The sequence below is a fragment of the Corapipo altera genome, unplaced genomic scaffold, assembly GCF_003945725.1.
Source record: "Corapipo altera isolate COAL_440 unplaced genomic scaffold, ASM394572v1 105, whole genome shotgun sequence".
Taxonomy (NCBI): domain Eukaryota; kingdom Metazoa; phylum Chordata; class Aves; order Passeriformes; family Pipridae; genus Corapipo; species Corapipo altera.
The window spans coordinates 327,769-347,050 of NW_020884965.1; the positions used below are offsets into that span (position 1 = coordinate 327,769).

General features: G+C 47.2%; 2 long non-coding RNA genes across 2 annotated transcripts in view; one reads left to right on the plus strand and one right to left on the minus strand.

Annotated features, from left to right (window-relative positions):
- Positions 1 to 46: 46 nt before the first annotated feature.
- Positions 47 to 19,282, minus strand: part of LOC113957339 — a 47,270-nt gene continuing 28,034 nt past the window's right edge. The window contains exon 3 of the long non-coding RNA XR_003531134.1: positions 47 to 281. This is a non-coding gene — a long non-coding RNA (uncharacterized LOC113957339). The remainder of the gene's footprint in view (positions 282 to 19,282) is intronic.
- Positions 14,916 to 17,053, plus strand: LOC113957341. Its single transcript, XR_003531138.1, has 3 exons — positions 14,916 to 15,010; positions 15,791 to 15,893; positions 16,594 to 17,053. It is a non-coding gene; the product is annotated as an uncharacterized LOC113957341 (long non-coding RNA).

Genomic DNA, 19,282 nt, shown 5'->3' on the forward strand with positions numbered 1-19,282 from the left:
GGGCAGCGGCGCGGGCGGGGGCGGCGGGACGGGCAGCTCCGGGCGCGAGGCGAGCGCGGGGCTGGGGCAGTGGGCCTCGGGCGGCTCGGGGTGAGGCTGGGCCAGCGGCTGCGCCACCTGAGGGCAAGGGTCTTTAGGCACCACGGGCTCAAGGACGGGGTCTTTGCTGCTGTCCTGGCTCTTCTCTTGGCTCCTTTCTAATCCTGATATTTTGGGGACAGCCGGGCCCCGAGCACCAGGGTCGTCATTGTCAGCGGGCAGACCGACTCCTAACTCTTTATCTGCAACAACACAGAGACAGAAAGGGTTAAAACCAAGCTAGCAAAACCAGTCACACTCTGGGCAGTTCCATTTTGTTTTCATCAAGAACCACCCATGCCAACGTGAAACCAAATGAAACCCCTCTGCCTGTCCCCTCTCTCTGATAACCCTCCTCAGGACAAACCCCCTGGAAGAGAAGAGAGACCCTGTTTAGTGCTGCTGTTCTCTATTATTGTCACTCATCATCACTGACCCGCTGAGGGAACCAATGCCACCTGAGCTCTGGGCCTTATCTCAGAAATGTTAGGGTTGGAAAAGACCTATAAGATCATCAACCACCAACCCAGCACCAATACCATGTTCATCACTAACCATGTCCTCAAAGGGCCACATCCACGTGTTTCTTGAACACTTCCAGGGATGACGACTCCACCCCTGCCCTGGGCAGCCTGTGCCAATAGTGCCTGACCACTCTTTTAGTGAAGGAATTTTTCCCAATATCCAAACTAAATCTCCCCTGGCACAACTTGAGGCTGTTTCCTTTCTTGTCTGTTCTTACCTGGGAGCAGAGCCCGACCCCCACCTGACTCCACCCTCCTGTCAAGGAGTTGGAGAGAGTGAAAAAGTCCCCCCGAGCCTCCTTTTCTCCAGGCTGAGCCTCCTCAACTCCCTGAGACACTCAGACCCTTCAACATGACACAAGATCTAAACATTAAAACCCTGGCTTTTTGGTTGGCTGGTCATGGAATGACTTACTTCTATTTTCCAACTCTTTAATAATATTAATTAATTAATATTGTTATAATTTTAACACTTGCTACAGTGGAGTTTTGCTCACTGGGGCTCTACAGCAATTTCCTACTGGAATCACTCCCCAAACCTTCTGCCAAAGCATATCTGGTCCATGGCACCCCTTGGAATAAATTGAGGGGATGTTGCTGAGCCAAGACTGGAAGAGGTGATGTCTGAAGGAGGGGGGATCAGGAGCACCATTTAGGGCTGTATCTCACAATAATTTGGAACAGCTGAACTTACACCTTCAGCAAAGATGGAAGTGCAGCATATGGAAAACACAGAGGGTTTGAAAGGAGTTGGGACAAACTTATAATTAAAAAAGGATCCAGTGTTCTAAATAACCTTAAGACAGGAAAACTTTACTCCTTCTTCTGCCAGTCTTAAGGGGTAAAATGGCTAAATGCGTAATAAAATAACACATATCCAGAGAAAATTGTTGACAGCTCCATTGTCCAAACCCCAAAGTAAAGGAGTGAAATAAAGAGGGAGGGGAGTGAACTTGCCCAGCCCATAGCCCAGGCACACATGTTCTCCAACCATCACATCACTGGAGACAGCCTGGCAGATATGTGTCACAAACACAGCATCATCTGGGTTTCATTTAGTTAAGACATCAAAACAAACCATGTCAGGCACCCTTACTGGTGCTTTACAGGCCCTGTGCAAAGGTAGCAGCAGAGGTTTTTCATAATTTGTAGACAGGAGATGGGGAAAAGAGGGTAAAGAGAGGCAAAAGGGAGGTAAAGAGGATAAGAAGGAAGAAGGAAAGGGGGAAAAAGTAAGCAGACTTATTTGATGAGGACCTACTTTAATCACTTCTGGAATACGTAACCTGTAACAGGCACAAATTTGGATCAGAAGACTATGGAGGCAAGAGTGGGACTCCAGAGGGATAAAAATAATTACTGTGCCGTATGCTCAGGGTCTATCTCACTGCAATTATAGTGCAGGTTCTAAATAAAGGGACTTCCCTTGCATTAATTGTTTGGATCAATCCTGTTTGATCAAACAATTTTAGAAATTAGACAGAGAGTGATCTGCACAGGTGTAAAGGCAGGTCCCCAAGGAGGAAAGAAGTGAGCATGTTTGTTCAGGAATAGGTGGATCTATGTTCTCAGTCCTTATAGGTGTAAGAGTTAAAAGTTTTTGTTTTGTTTTGTTTTGTTTTTTTAACACAGTGGCATAATAATTAGGGCTTTGAGGGCTTAGCCTTGTCATTAGAAATCCCCCACTAGATGAATGAAGTAGATGGTCTGGAAATCCTGCACAGGTGATACATCCAAATCTACAGGGAACACCTTGCACTCAGTGCATTCATTAAATCCTTCCACTTGGTATTTTTAGCCCCTCTCATGTGTGGAACATTTATTCAGCACAGCTCTGTGCTGAGGATCTGCTCCTCATGCTCCTCCTCCCCGGGAGAAAAGGGCTGGGAATGCCACTGTCTCCTGGGGATCTTTTGCTGCTGCTGCTCACATCCTCATTACACAGCACCCAAGTACCATTCCTGGGAGTCTGCACTTAGAAGATGCTCTCTGTAGTGAGATAATGTCGTTCCAAATGTCTCACACCAAATGTGCCCATGGTTTCTCCCTCTCCCTGCCTAACCCCCCTGCCCCCACACAGCCCCCCAACACAGGGTCAGCTGTCCAGGAGTCTCTCTAACCCCAGTAACCCAGTGCACACATCCCTGCATGGGTGATAATTATGATGTATAAATCAGAAATTTCTCATGCCACAGTATCTCTTTGGGGAGCTGAAATCTGCCCTCAGTGATGAACATTACCAGTTACAGGTACTTGGGCTCCCAGTTCTCCCAGCACTCGCTGATGGAGCACATTTTGTCTAAATGAGTGGCATCCTCAACCTCACCAGGGCTGCCCATGGCACTGAACAGGCTCCCCAGGGCAGTGGGCACAGCCCAAAACCTGCCAGAGCTCCAGGAGTGTTTGGAATGCTCTCTGGAACAGGGTGGGATTGTTGGGGTGTCTGTGCAGGGCCAGGAGCTGGACTGGATGATCCTTGTGGGCCCCTCCCAGCTCAGGATATTCTGTGATTCTGTGTTTCATAAGGAGGGTTTGAGTCTTCATCAACAGCACTTCAGGGTCACACAGACAAGATTAGGCTTTTTCTACCAGTACATCCTGACTGAGAGGCTCAGTGTGAGAACTATGGGGAAAAAAACCCTTTATGTCACTGTGACACAGACAAGGCAACCTTCTGAGTTTGTTTATCATCACAGGAAAGTTCGCAAGTGAACTTTCTTTGCTGGTAGCCTCCACACTGTTTTGGATGAAGTGGAATCACTGCATCGTTATTCAGGAGAGCAGGAACTGTGATGTAACTTCCATGGCCTCCCCTTCCCCACTGAGTTGAACCTGCATGCAGCAGCAGTCAGTCTATTACTGAAAAAGGAATAAAGCCATAATTTGATGCTGAGGACTGAGGAACATGGGCTTAGCTTGTCCCACCCACACAGGAGATGCAGCTTCTATTATCTTCCTTTCCTGTGCCATTTGATGTGTCTTAAATTTCAAATTCCTCTATTTTTCACTTAGCACAGACAAACTGGGGATGTCTCAAGAGGAAGGACTCCCAGTAGCCTCCATGAAACCCTGCAGTGTGTGTGATTCTTACTGCACTGTCTCCATTACACTTCCCTCCAGAGCCATGGATTTGTATAATAAGCACACATTATATGCAGCTTTCCATCGTTGCCTCTCTTCCTAATGTGCAAACCAGTAAAATTTGCCCCAAACTCCATGCTCTGGCTCCTTTGGACCAGCTGGGTGGTCCCAAAGAGCTAGAGGAAGGCCAGGGGTGGCCAGTTGAGAACATCACAGCCACAGATGATGCCCAGCTGTGCTTCTGCTGACAGAAAGGCCCCATCAGAATTCGCCAAATTTGAAAATCCCAGAGATTCACCAATACAGAACACTCTCAGTTTGCCTGGTCAAGTGTTGCTTGCAATGGGTTCATCGTGTCTGGTTGCACAGGAGATGCCAAGAGCCAGCACAGGGCATTCCATGATGAGAGCTGAGGCCCCTGGGCAGCCCCAGTGGCAGCCAAGGACGTGTGACCTGGGCATCCCTGCCCTGCCCTGCCAGGACCCGGGGAATGAAACCTCCTCAGGCAATGTCCTGCATGATGCTGTCAACTTACAGTGGCCAAGCTTGCTTTCTGAACAGAAAATCATCCAACTTTTCCATGCCCAGGTCTGGAGTGTCATCCAGAAACTAGGCTGTATCATATACTGTCACTCCTCCCTCTGCCTGCACCAGGATACAGCCTCTCCACATCTGGCCTGGGAGCCTTCAGGCATCATCAGAGAGCTTTTCAGAACCAGTACTAAATTTTTTCACTTTCCTGAGAGGAAAGTTTTGAATTAAGCTCAAAGACCTTATTGCACAAGTAAGAAAATTACAGGAATTTTCAGTGTTTTGCAGCATTATCTCTGGGACTGAGCATTCAGCCCACCAAAGAAAGATTTTTATGGCATTATTTAATTTAAAAATAGTATTAATTTGCTTTTTCTACTTTGCTAAGCTGAACTCTTCTCTTGAGAACACTGCCTCTGCCTAAGTCAAGTTTTCTGCAAACTTCTTAATGCAAGATTAAAAACACAGATCTTTCAAAAACAGAAAGACTTTTTCTCCAGCTTTACCATGGATAAGTGTGGAGTTGGTGCAAACTGTCACAGCAAATACAAGCCCCTAGAAGATCTCTGGAGTCATGGAGTGCAGGAAAGATCTATCCCACAGACCACCAGCCCTAGGAGGTTCACCTCAGCAAGCACTTTACAAGGCTTGAAACAATTAATCAGGCTGAAGACCTTTCATATTGATTAGACATTGGTCAGTGCAACACTGGGATGAACAGGGGCAGGTGGCAGGAGCTGTTGGCTGCACCAGCCAACAGGGACCACACGGGCCCCAGAGGGATTCAGCTGCTCCACTGGATACACATAATTTGCTAAAAACAATTTCTCATTTTTAGCACACAGTCATCTTTCATCCTAATTTCCAAGGACACTAACAAAGTATTTGATTATGCAAATGAAGAAGATGCCTTGGAAAGCACGGTTACTGCAGCTCTGTCATCTGCTGATAGCAATTACTCCCCAGTAAGCAGGTATTTAGTACAAGTGAACAGCAAGGCTGGTGACACACTTTGCACTTAATTATAAAACAAAGGAAATCATTCAGGACAAAAGATTTTGCTACCTCCTGTTAAATGTTTATCTTCTGTGTTCAAACGGATTTAATTGTCAACAATGAAGTTGCAGATCAGTGAAAAGAAGCACTTAGTGGGATTGCACAAGATGTTGACAATTCTTCAGCCATTGAGCTGCTTCTGGCCTTGATTTGAGAGTGCAGAGTCCTCCAATAATGCAATGAAATAATTTATTTCATCCAGCTCTTAAACAGAACATACTCCATAAATGTAAGTCCTATAGCCCTGTACACTGGGAGTGTAATACTAACAGCCCTTATTTTTAAAAAAGCACTTTTTGCTTAGTAAAAAGGAATGAGATAAAGCTTTCCAGAGGAAAGCAAAGAACAGAACATCCTAACACCCCCCTCTCTCAGAAATCCTGGCATTTTGGTGAATAGGAAGGAGCTGCAGGCTCAGCATGACAGACCCTGGGAGAGAGAAACACTGGGAGAACTCAATCCTGCTTCAGTGTAGGGACACGATATCCACAGCCAAAGATCTATTTCCAATAGGGAAAATCTCCTGACTTCCTAACCCTTCCAGTTCAGAATCAATAAATTACATCATTAACTACACAACCCTGAAGTATTCCATGGCCAGCTCAAGTGCTGACTGAAGGGGACTTTCTCTCAAACATCAGGAAAACTTCCCACACGGCAACTGCTGCTGACCAAGTCACTGGGGGATATTGTTTGATAATAATGGGTTTGAGCTCAAAGAGTTTTACCTTCCTGTTTCAAGTCTGCGTTTTTAATTAAAGAATTTGAGGTCTTGTCTTCACAATATTTCTAAAGCACACCCAGATTCACACAAGTGAAGGCAATACCTTGTTAAGCCAGGCTGGTGGTCTGTGTTTCCCACTACCCACTGCACCAGCACGAGGCTTTTCCAAGTCAGGTGTACAGGCCTTGGAGCCAGTGTATGAAAAGCCACCTGCCCAGCCCATGGGCTCTCATGCTGATCTCTGCTCAAAGACTGGCTTATACCCAAAAGCCTGAGATTTTCTGCCAAGATTCTCTACAGTTGTGGTGACAACCATGAGCTTGTTATGTACCTAAATCTCAAGAGTCGTAGAATCCCAGAATGGTTTGAGTTGGAAGAGACCTGAAAGCTCATCCCATTCTACCCCATGCCATGGGCAGGGACTCCTTCCACTAGCCCAGGCTGCTCCAAGCCCCATCCAACCTGGCCTTGGACACTTCCAGGGATGGGGCAGCCACAGCTTCTCTGTCCAACCTGTGCCAGGGCCTGTTCCCTCTTGTTTTGTCACTCCAGATCTTTGTCCAAAGTCCTTCTCTGCCTTCTGCAATCCTCTTTGGGCTATTCCAGAAACACCCTGTGACCTACCCAGTGGTGAGAGCATTTCAAACCTGCCCAGAGCAAATAACGTGGCTGTACAAGACAATAATCAATTAAAAAAGAAAGCACAGGAAGACTTGATAATTTTCTCCAATTATCAACAGGGACATCACCTCAGCACAAGGTTAACCCCATCACAGGGCGAGGGAAGGCAAACATAGTGGGCTTATCCAATGTATTTGCCTTGGCCACGTAGCTCAATATTCCCTCAAATGCCCATGACATCTGCTCAGCCCGCTCGAATGTGACAGGATTACTCGAATGAGCCTGAACAAAACCAGCTTTCAAAAGCAGCTTGAAAAGTATCACTGATTGAATTTAGCCTGACAGCTCAGTTTAATATACCAAGGACAAAAAAGATCTGTGTGATATGTTTATAGAGCAAAATAACACATCTATTCCCTGTGAGAGGTGTCATACCCCCAACTCACCAGCCACATACCCCTGCTTCCTTTGGGAATTCGTTCTTTAGAGCCAAGAATTTCTATTCTGATTTTAAAGGCATGATGCCAGTATAAGCAGAGAGCTTAAAAACTCTTGTTATGAAGCTCAGCCTGACCAAGACAATTCCTACTTTTAACCACAACCATTTCAGCTCATTGGTGTTTACAGGAAACTTCGCTGAGCTTACACATCCCAGCTCCCCCAGCAGGGTCACTTTACACTATTCTCATGCTCAGCACTATTTTGCTCCTGTTTCCAGTGCTGCAGAGAAAAAAATATGGGTATTATGGAATCACAGAATCACAGTACTATTAGGGCTGGAAAAGCCCTCAGAGATCCTCGAGTCCAACTGTTCCCCCAGCATCGCCAAGGCCACCACTGACCCACATCCCCAAGTGCCACATCCACATGTCTGCTGAACCCCTCCAGGGGTGGTGATTCCACCACTGCCCTGGGCAGCTGTGCCAGGGCTTATCCAGCCATCTGCTCTAACACAGCACTGCTGAGGAAGAATTCTTCTGGTCTGGGTCATATCAGTAAATGCAGATTTCACTGCTTCTGGCCAACAAAGTGTCTCATTAAATGTGTCAGTTATAAGTGTCCAGTGATGCCCATCTCTCTGTAAATTGAATATCTGGGCTAAAACACATCTCATGAATTTGGTTTGTTTTAAAAGGGGGGAAAAAAGAAGCTAATTTACTGAATTGGTTAAAATGTGTAACTGAAGATCTAGCTATCATTTGTGTTTCATTCCTTTGACAACACAGTCACTAAAAGCTTTTATTTGTATGTAAACATGACTCTGCACACCAAATTCTCCCTGCAAGGGACAGCAGTATAGGGCTTAAATGGCTTTATAGAAATTAAGATAGAAAAGAACACAAAACTGAGAAAAAGACATGGCAACAACAAGGACTCTTAGGCATGCTTTGTTCTTGCATCATTCTACAGCATTTTATACGCAGGAGTGGGATATTCCACTGTATGGCAAGTCAGAAATGAAGAACTTTCTAGCTTTGAATGACAGCCATCCCTATGGGACCATTGCTGTCTCCTGGATAATTCACTGTAGGTGTTGGGGCCTCTTCTGGTCCAATCTCCTGGTGCCCCCTCTGCCCTCCATCATTGCTACAACAGGTTTCCTTGGTCTTGGTAACTTGTGCTCTTGACCATGTCTCTCCAAACCTGCTCTCCCCACAGACATCAATCAAACCACAGCCCTCCCAGTAACCAAACCTACAGAAACAGCTGAAGTCTGACTAATTGCCCAAGTCACACCCATGTTCAGACAGGAGGTGGGGAGCTGTGGAACCTGGCAGGCCACACAGAGATGCTGTTTTCCATGTTCATGGCAACTGGAAAGGCTGTGCTGCCAACCAGCTCTGCTTTCACATGTGTCAGGTCAGCTGGTGGTTCCTGGCAGAGTAAATTTTGGTACAGCAAAGGGTCCCTTATATCCTAATTGCTTCACACAATGTGACACGTTTTACTCCAATCAGCTGAACTATTCTCATTACGTTTATCTGTGACCTGAGGGGGTTTATTCCTTATAAATACATACAGCAGGACTCTGTGAAATAGGATTTGTGACCAAGAAAGTATTTTCCTTAAGCCCTCTGGATGATCACTTATGCCGTGAACACAGGTTGGGCAGTGCCCATCATCTCAGGGCACCACTTTTACCACTGTTTCATCATTTTGCTGGAAGATTGACTCCAATGTCAGTGAGCACTGGCCATGGCAGTTTGTAGAAAATGCAATTTGGGACACTGTGGTTTTTTTATTACCAACCTGAAAGCAAAATCCAAGTGAAGGTGCAAAGTCAGGGTGAAGGCACTTGTGAACTACCTGTTCACTGCTGAGGCAGATGTTGTCTTCAAGGAAGCTCTGACTCAAATGTTTCTTCCCAGAGGTGTGGATAATCTCTGCACTGTCCATACAGATCACTAAAAAGACACTGAGTTGCTGTGAAAGTGCCTTTGCACATCATCAACAGCAGTGCTCACCTTAGTGTTTACTGACTGACCTGGCTGTAATGAAAACAGCAGAGCAGCAGGTCAGCAGCGTTCCTGTTATGACAGAGCAGCTGTCTGAGAAGCTGCCACGTGAACACATCCTAAACCACCCCAGCAGGAATGAACACAAACACCCCCAGCTCAGTGTCAGCTCAGCACCACACTCAAAAATCTAAATAAACATCCTCAGTGCCAAAATAAATGGTGAGCAATGAAGGCCAGATTAATGTCAGCTCTGCCCCACACAAACCTCCACTGTCACTGTAGTGTGGTTAATGAGCTGGCAGGTCACAGGGCTGACACAACAGTGTCCTACAAGCAGAAAGGACACCAACATTGGGAAAGCCCTGCCTGCTGCAGGGTGCTTTTGCAGCCCCAAACACAGGGATTTTCTACACAAACTGGAATCATTAGCCTGTGTATGATTCATAATACCATTTGTGCTCCTCACTTTTATTTTGATTCATGTTGTGCCTTGCTGCTGAGGCTAATTATTATCCAGCACTGGTACATTCAAAGACTTCAGCCTCACACGCAGGATTTTGTGGTGTTGCCTCCGTGTCACAAGGAACTGTAATTCTAAAGGGATTAAAAGTTTACCAGCACAGTCATGTAAAGTAGAAAATGAATTGTTCACTCTTCTCATCTCTGTTTGGAAATTAGATTACGGGCTCCAAGCGAGCTGAAATACAGAATGAGGCAAATCTATGTGATTAGCTCACAGGTGGCCAGTGAGCCTTTCTGGGCTTCAAAGCCTGGCAGATTCCCATTAGCTGCAATAATAAAAGAATGTGTACTTATCCCTCAGCCCCAGCCCTGCCCTGTGCCAACACGGCTACCTGCTGTGCTAATCCTCAGAGCCAATATCATCATCCCCAATTGTTGGTTCATGAGTTTGCTCAGCTGTCGGTTGGGACACACGGTTTGTGTGGCACAGCAGAGCTCAGTCCTGCTTCCCCAGCACACCCCACAGCCACTTCCCAGCAGCAGGAGGGAGTTGGGGTGCTCACCCCAGCCAGCCCCACGCTGTCAGCAGCTGTTTCCCAGCACTAAGAACAGCGTTGGTACCATTAATCACGAGTGTTTCCTCTAAACAAACAAACACGGCTTCACCTTCATCTTCTCTCTGTGGAAGGCACCCCTGTGAGTGTCAGTGCAGCAGAACCCATCACACACCAGGGCAGAAAACAGCACAGACAGCAAATCCAGGGGTGGGCAGAAGGTCACAAGTGATGCAGAACATCAATGGCCCATTTCATGTGGGATTTGCTCCTGACTCATTCCAGGTGGAGATGTGGTGGCACAATGGGAGCCCCACACTCAGTCACAAGGGAAAACTCTCCAAGCCCTCCTGGCAAGAGGCTGGTTAATACAATGACCCTTGAGGGTTCCTTCCTCTAGCAAACTCACATCCTACCTGGTACCAGTCTGATAACTTTATTATTATTTCTATAAACGTCTAATAATCCTCTGAACCCCCCCTAAGCTCTTCACTGTAATATTATCTTGCCTCAGGGAGCTCTACAACTCAACTTACAATTTCCTTTTCTTCCTTTCATAGAATCACAAAATCATTAAGGTTGGAAAAGCTCTCCAACATCATCAAGTCCGATGTTCAACCAAATACCCCCATGAGCACTAAACCACATCACAAAGTGCTCCTCTACTAATTTCTGGAACCCTTCCAGGGACAGTGACTCCACCATTGCCCTGGGCAGCCTGTGTCAGTGCTTGTCCACTCTTTCAGTGATGAAATATTTTCCTAACATCCAACCCGAACCTTCCCTGGAATGTGTTAGGCCGGGAAATGAGAAACCATCTCCCTATTCCCACATCACAAACTCACCAGGATATTTCATACTAAATTTATAATTTATACATCAAAAATTAAAAAATCCTGTTGAACAGTGGTGCTGTGGGCAGAGGGTAACTAGTGCTTCAGGTATCCACCTTCCCACCCTGCCCTTCCCTGGCATGTTTTATAAGCCGGTCTGGGGAAGCAACTGGAACTCAAAGTAACCTATTCCCTTTTCATTTCCCTTTTAACAAAAGCCTGAACCACCAAAGCTTGCTTCAAACAGCCCTGCTGCTGGAAGAAATGCTTGGAAAACTGCCCCTATCCCTGAGCTGCAGGTCCCTAAAGCACCAACAGGCTCAGTGCTGGAACTCTCAGCCTCTCCCAAGTTGTGCACACATTTAACTGGATGTGAAGAGAGTCAGATCCTGGTTAAGCAGCAGCTGATTTGATTTGTGGATGAACACCACACACACACACCTGGGCTCACAGGCACCAGCTGCTGCAGGGCTGGTGACGTGGCACTCGGGCTGTACCTGCTCGGGATCATCACGTCAGGTAATCAAGGGTGGCACTGAACTCCCCTGCTCGGTGTTACAGCCTCACACAGCCCAGGTTCTCCTTGTGTCACCCCAGTGTCCTAGAGCTGGAGGTCATGGTGACCACCCTCCCCAGGGCAGGACTGCACATGCTGCCAGTTTCATCACAGAATCCCAGGATGGGTCAGGCTGAAGGGACCCCAGTGGGTCACTGGTGCCACCTCCCTGCTCAGGCAGGGCCAGCCCAGAACACAGGGCACAGGATTGTGTCCAGAGGGCTCTGGAATATCCCCAGGGAGGAGACTCCAGCCCCTCCCTGGGCAGCCTGTTCAGAGCTGGGGCACTGCCCAGGGAAGAAGTTCTTCCTCCTGTCCAGCTGGAGCTTCCTGGGCATCAGTTCCTGCCCGTTCCTGCTGTGCCATTGCTGGGCCCCCCGAGCAGAGCCTGGGCCATCCTCTGCCCCCTCCCTGCAGCCCCTGACACACGGTGGGAGGTCCCCTCTCAGTGTCTGCTCTGGAGGCTGAACAGCCCCAGCTCCCTCAGCCTTTGCTGCTCAGGGAGATGCTCCAGTGCCCACAGCTCTGCAAAGTGCCAGAAGGAGCTCGTGCTCCAAACCTTTCCAGCAAGGAACCAGACAACCTTCAGAAAAATGGCAGCCTGAAGTCTGCAAAACTGCACACCAGGAATTCCCACTTTGTCTGAATAACTGGTGTGGAGATAGAAGAAAAAAGCCCATTCCAGAGCCAGCCTGGAATACAACACCCAAACCTCTTCCACCCAGCACAGGTGGAGCACACTGAGAAAGGAGGTTTCATTGCTCAACTTTCATTTTTATCTCAACAGCTGAACAACTCACATTTTATTTTATTTTCCCCTCTCTGTTCCTCCTCTCCAAGGCCTTTGATCAGGGAAAACATCCCTCTGAGGGCACACTACAGCACCCACTGAACTCCCAGCACATGCCTGGGACACATTCACCCACACATTTACTGACACTTCACCCACACATCAGGGGCAGAGGGGGCAGGTTTGCAGAGCTGTGGGAAAAGGGGGTTGGTTTCTGTCCTCCCAACACTCCCACTGGCAGCCTGAGTCCTCTCCCAGTGCTCAGCTTTGAGTCATAGAATGATGGGATGGTTTGGGTAGGAAGGGACCTTAAAGACCATCTTGTTCCACCCCCTGCCACGGGCAGGGACACCTTCCACTAGCCCAGGTTGCTCCAAGCCCTGTCCAGCCTGGCCTTGGACACTTCCAGGGATGGGGCAACCACAGCTTCTCTGGGCAACCTGTGCCAGGGCCTCCCCACCCTCACAGGGAACAATTTCTTCCTAATATCTTATCTAAACCTATTGTCTTCTAGCTTAAAAGCAAGAGAAAAGGTCATTTCCATAACTGGTTTGGTTTCCAAGAAGCAGAGCTTGGCTCCAGAAGCAGCCTGATGGAGACAGGTCTGATCCAACATCCTAAAATCCATGGGGCTGCAGATGGTAGTGTCCAACAGAAATCTCAGTTGCTTATAAATTAAGGATAGGCCCCACCTGTGGCATGAAATATCCATCTTGGAGCAAGGGGAACCTTTACAAATAACATTTACTTATGTTTAAGAAAAATACTTTAAAATAGAAAAAAAAAACCCCAAACCACTTTCAGTTTTATAGTATTTTCAATTCTTTTCACAAAGGGAGGTAAAACTGAAACCGAACATTTACTGGGTGCTGGAAGACCAAATCAAGCACATATGATGTTTCAAGAGCAGCCCAGTGAAATAATCAATAACCTCCAATTCAGGTTATTGACTTTTGCACACCCTTGCAGGCATGAGACTCCAGACGAAGGCATCAGAATCACCAAATTGTTCAATTTGCTCTCCTTCAGATATTTCACACTGACATTTTTTATGATGGTGTGTGGAAGCTTGTTCAAGAGAAGCTCTTGAAAGTCAAAGTGGACTTTTAACTCCCCAGATTCCCTCTTTTGCTTCACTTAGGGATCCAGGGCTGCTTTGTGCAAAGACTAAGAGAAATAGGAAATGCTCCCTTCTCTGTGTTTTGTCCTTTCTTACAATTTAAGGGGGCTTTAGGAAGAAAACCACCTTCTGCTCCTCCCTCTGTTTAATCATATCAGAATTACAAAAGATGACACATCTACAAATGACATTAAAATGGGTTGTCTTTGTGTGCCCCACATTTGCTCCCCCAAAACCCCATCTTGTCTTTTCATGAGCCTGTTTGGATAATATAATTCTGCACTCTCTTAACAGCCACAATAACAAGTTGTTTGGACCACTGTGAACCAGCAAGAGCTCATTAAGTCCTGGAGAATGTTTGCAGCTGTTTTAGCACGGGTGTGATTTGTTGTGACGCAGCAAAACTCCATCATTTCGCCAGGTTTAATGGGTAATAGATGTGCCCCAGCACAGGCTTCTTGCAAGGCTACAAGGAGCTTTCAGCAATAACCCTTGAGGATGTATTGGGCAAACTCATCTTGCAACATCTCCAAATCTGCAGAGAAAATGATGTGAACTATGGCAAATCACCGTGCTTCAGGGACGGTGCACCAGACTAGAAGATTAAAGTTCTGCTCCAGCTCCCTCAAGACACAGTTAGGTCAGTGCTTGGCCCTGTTCCTTTTCCAAGGATTTAGATGATGAGCTTTCCAGGGCAGGGGCTGATGTAAAACAAGAATAAACTCTTGCTTAAGTCCTCTCTGTATTCATTTCATGAGAATAATCATAAGGTTTAAAAAAAAAAAAAAGGTCAGACTCAAGCCTGGCAGAATGCCAGCTCTCTTCACCCTGGTTCAACAGATGCATTTGAGTAAGGAAACTTAAGATACAACAATTTATTTCCTTGCACTACTCCTTGTTGTGCATCTGCATGTTTGAGAAGCACCTCGCTGGGGTTTTTCCCCTTTTCAGAGAGGGAAGCCTTGAGCATTTGAAAATCATGTCCTGAGCTCACGTGCCTGGTTTTCCATGAGGCCCTGACAGCCACCAATACTTATAATCATATATAATCAAATATAATCCTTACAGAACATGCAGAGGGCTGAAACTGCACCGATCTCCAGTGCAACACAGAAAATACACAGCAAATCAGCTGGGCCTATTAAGACTTAGAAAGAAACTATTATGAGCTCCATTCAACAGATCAACCCAGTGTGGTGCAAATGGGGAGGATTTCTTTTAATTATCATCAGATAAGAGCTGTCAAATTGACTCTGAGGGAAGGAGGGAGAGCAGCACATGCAAATGGTTCTGGCTGCAGGTTGGGACCAACACTTGCTCCTCACCCTCCATGTCTGGAGGGATCCAACCCCTCCTGCTCCCGGGAGATGCCAAGCCTGCCATTTGCGTTGGAAGCTCTCCAGTGCTCACTTTGAGCTTCCTGGGGGTTTGTTTCTGACTAGCAGGGGAAAAAAAAAGGCAGTTTAACGTTTATCAGCTACACCAGTTTTACTGGAAACTGTTGAAAACGTTTAACAACTTGTCCTCGGGAGGAGGGAGGTGGTGCCACATGAGAACTTCAAGTGTTTTCTCTAAGTTACTCTTCTTCAAGCAAGGCTGAAAAATGAGCTCTAGATACAAAGTGAGTTTAGAGAGACAGAAGGTTTTAGGAGACACAAACCTCTGTGGCCCAGGAAGTCAGTACAGGAAGAGATGACAGAATCACAGAATAGTTTGGGTTGGAAGAGACCTGAAGACCATCCAGTCCCACCCCTGCCATGGGCAGGGACACCTTCCACTAGCCCAGGTTGATCCAAGTCCTGTCCAACCTGGCCTTGGACACTTCCAGGGATCCAGGGACAGCCACAGCTTCTCTGGGAAACCTGTGCCAGGGCCTCTCCACCCTGACAGGGAAGAATTTATTCCCAATATCCCATCTAACCCTGCCCTTTGGCAGTGGGAAGCCATTCCCCTTGTCCTGTTACTCCAGGCTCTTGTGAATAGTCTCTCTCCATCTTGTTTGTGGGGTCCCTGTGAGGGAGGACAACACTGACTGGGATTGGGGCTCACACATGACTCCAACAAAGCCCAGACAGAGTGAGGCAGGGGTAGAGACCTGCCCCTTCCTCTTCCACACGATTCCATCCCTGCTCTCCCTTCTTCCTTAATGAACAGTCACTCAGAACAGACCAATGGTCACATCACAACTTGTCCCTGGATTCAAAACCTTTCTCCTTCCCTCCTCCAGCTCCACACTCCACCAGGCTGCAGCTCCCCTCTCTGCAGTGCTCTGTTCATCGGTGCCATCGTGGCACAAACCTGCCAGGCACGTAGAACTTAATGATCTAATCCTCCCACTTTCACAAAGACCAGATTAGCTTTAAGTTAAATACTCTTGTTCCTTAAATTTCCTCCTTGTCAGGATGCCATGGGAAGCTCTTAATCTTACGAAAAAGGGCCTGAGGACATTCTGATGCTTCTGCATGAAGAGAGAAAGCAGTCCACAGTGCCAAGATAAAGCTGAGGTATTAAACTAATCCCCCAGGCTGGGGGTGTGCAGGCAGGAGGGGTGGCTGTGCAGGCAGGAGGGGTGGCTGTGCAGGCAGGAGGGGTGGCTGTGCAGGCAGGAGGGTGGCTGCTTCTCATCGATAGCCGCGGCTGGAACCGGGACCCTGCCGGGAGCATCCCCCGCTCCATGAACAGCACACCCAGCACACTCGGGCTCAGGATACACTTGTGCAACTCCTCAGCTGCAAAGAAATCCAATAAACCTGTGAATTAGCCCCAGAAGCCCAGGGGCTGATGAATCCAGCCAGCCTGCCCACACTTGCCCTGGGCCCTTTGCCGGCGCGGCCCAGGGCCAGTGGAGCAGCTCCACTGAGGGGACGCTGTGCAGGGAGAGAGGGAGCATCCCAAACCACCACACTGCTCCATGGCAACCAAGCCTGCAAGTGCTCTCCAGTTGGATGGTTGGAAAGGTGAATTTTCCCTTGCTAGGTGTGACACCAAAGGGTCTCTGGACTGGCAGCGCCCAACCCACCAGGAGCTCCTGCAGCCAAGCTTCCACCTCCTCACCAAGCTGCTTGGATTGAAGCCTGGGCTTAGACAACAGAAAGGAAAAATCTTCCTAAACTTGAAATAAAACAGCAGAGCCTTTGCCCCCAGGTAAAGACCAGAGCACATTTATGAAGCAACTAATCTTCTTTTCACCCTTCTCGTCCACAGGCTTCGAGAGACCACAGGTATTTTACCTAACACCATAAACCCCAGTGTGGCACCTCCAGCTTGGCTCACCACTCCTCACTGCTCCATGCAGCCAGCAACACACTGGAAGGGACTTAATTCCTGTACAACTTCCCGTGGGCAGCACAGCCTTCTGGAGACCCATCCCTGGATCACGGGAACCAGTGGGATCTGCTGGAGGAGGGAAGTTCACCTCACTCACTGCCCAGCAAACTGTGTCTGTATCAGCTGAAGACAACTCAAAGGCAAGTTTGCAAAAGCAGGCTAAATATCAGTGTATGATATCAAGCACTGGCTTCTACAGTTTCATATTTTTAAGATCAGATAAATAAGGAAAGAAAGGTTTTTCCCTGCACATCTCTTTATAGACTTTCCAACAGCTTACACACAAAACATTTAGACACTTTAATTTCCACTCTAATATGAATACTCTAACCCCAAATGAAACCTATTAAAAATTAAATTCTTATATTAAGTTTAAGATGCGTCTCTTTTCTCCCCAGGTCCCATTAAACACTCTCCCTACACACAGTTTAGAAGACAGAAGAGATCCTAGAGAATATTTACAAAGAGAACAAAACCCCCTGAGGGTTTTTTATGTTACTACAACATTAATCTATTTTAATCACACAACAGATTAAAACCAAACAACATTAAATGGTTCTGCAAAGTACCCAGTGAAAGTCTATCTTTATTGCACAAAAAAAAACTCAGGAAAAAATTAAAGTGCTTGGAAATAGGGTTATTATGTTGTTCCACAGAGACGGAGCACAGCAAAATCAAGACTGGGCCACAGAGCCCCTGGTGGGAAGAAGATCACAGAATCATGGAATACCAGCCTGGTTTGGGTTGGAAGGGACCTTAAAAATCATCTTGTTCCACCCCCTGCCATGGGCAGGGTCACCTTCCACTAGCCCAGGTTGCTCCAAGCCCTGTCCAACCTGGCCTTGGACACTTCCAGGGACCCAGGGGCAGCCACAGCTTCTCTGGGCAAACCATTCCAGGATTCTGTGATTACTTCAGCAATAGTTTCTACCATAAATCTTGGTAACTCTGACATCTTCTCTATTTCCCTCACGCCCTGTCCCAGCCCCTCCAGCCTGTTCTCACAGAGTGCCCTTTGCTGTGTGAGCATCTCCTCTGCCCACCTACAACCCCCACCCTCAGCTCTGTTTTGAGGGTATGGAGCCCAATGAGCAGAGCCTGTTCCTCAGAAGTTGCCTTGAGCAGGTGCTGTGAACAACAGCCCTGCTTTCCATCCCAAGCTCTAAGATTTTATTCAGTTTCAGTTTTTAACAGTTTCAGTGCAATGAACTAAAATATCTATTGACCTGACCACAGGTGATTTCCTTGAATAACCCCAGTTAATTTAGAGGCTTATGAGTAGTTCATTCTTCCAGTAGCCCCCATCTCAGAGTTGCTAACACAGAATCTCCTCTGCTGCTGCTGCTGCTCAGTGGCCTGGTTATCTCACCCTGATGCTCAAGGTTGTTTTTTCTCATCTTGAATAACCCAAATAATTGTGCTTCTGTAATTGAGTTTGTCATCTGACTGCCCAACAGGCTCTTGATGGAGAACTGCAGCATTCTCCAGGATGGGTTTTGCTGCATCCCAAATCAGATCCATACACTGCTGCAAAGCTGAGCCTTTCCAACAGTCACAAGCCAAAGTGTTCCACCACAGTTTTATAACCACCTTTGCCCAGCAGACATTGAATGGGAGCAGTTACATTGGAGCTTGAAATTATCTCAAGAAACTACAAAGAAAAATACCTGCTCTTGTTCAAAGCTGTTAGATTTACTGAAATGAGTGGAAGCATTTCACAGGGATGCTTGGATAATATGGGGTGCTCTAGGCAGCCCTTTTATCTCTACATGTACCAACTGAGCTGCCAAAGCAAACCAAAACCTTCAAGGGAATGATTTGTGTGATTACTCCAGATTTACCAGGAGATATAGGTGGGAGTAGCTGTGGTGAACTTGTTTCTGGCAGCATCACTACTGCTGTGGAGGGATAAAATCCAGGGGATTCTGCACAACAGTTGCATTAAAACCTTCCACTTTGTTTACTCAGTGGATTTACTACCAATGTGGTGCAATCCCTGACAGGATTTGATTACTTCATCTCAACATTCTTTCTTCCCAAACCAGCTGCTGCAATGGATAATCCATATTCAACCGTGGAGGACAAAGAGGAGGAATGAACAAACCCTGATCCCCTTCTTCTACTGTTTGGGTCTCTCTTTCTAGGCTAAGAGCCAGTGAAGGAGGGCTGCTGACCTCCTCTGAGGGCAGGACATGCACTGCAATCCCACTTCCCTGCCAGTGATCAGGGAGAGGGATCCACTTCCCTCACTCTCCAGGACTAAGCACTGAAACAGGGATCAAGCAGATTCTACTAAGGCAAGTCAGAACATCTCCAGCACACAGAGATGCCTGGAAATGTTTTCATGGCAGAGACATTGTGCCTCTTCTAGCTGGCACAGTGTGCTGCTCCCACAGGGCACCCTGGGTGACACTAGAGAGACAGCCCAGGACCTGCTGGGCTGGAGGAGTGACCAGGCTTTGGGAGGAGGAACAAACCCGTTGTGGCCACAGCAGCAACACACAGGAACAGTCCATGGGACATATGGACAGAACATAAAGGATGCCACCCATGGCACAAGGACTCC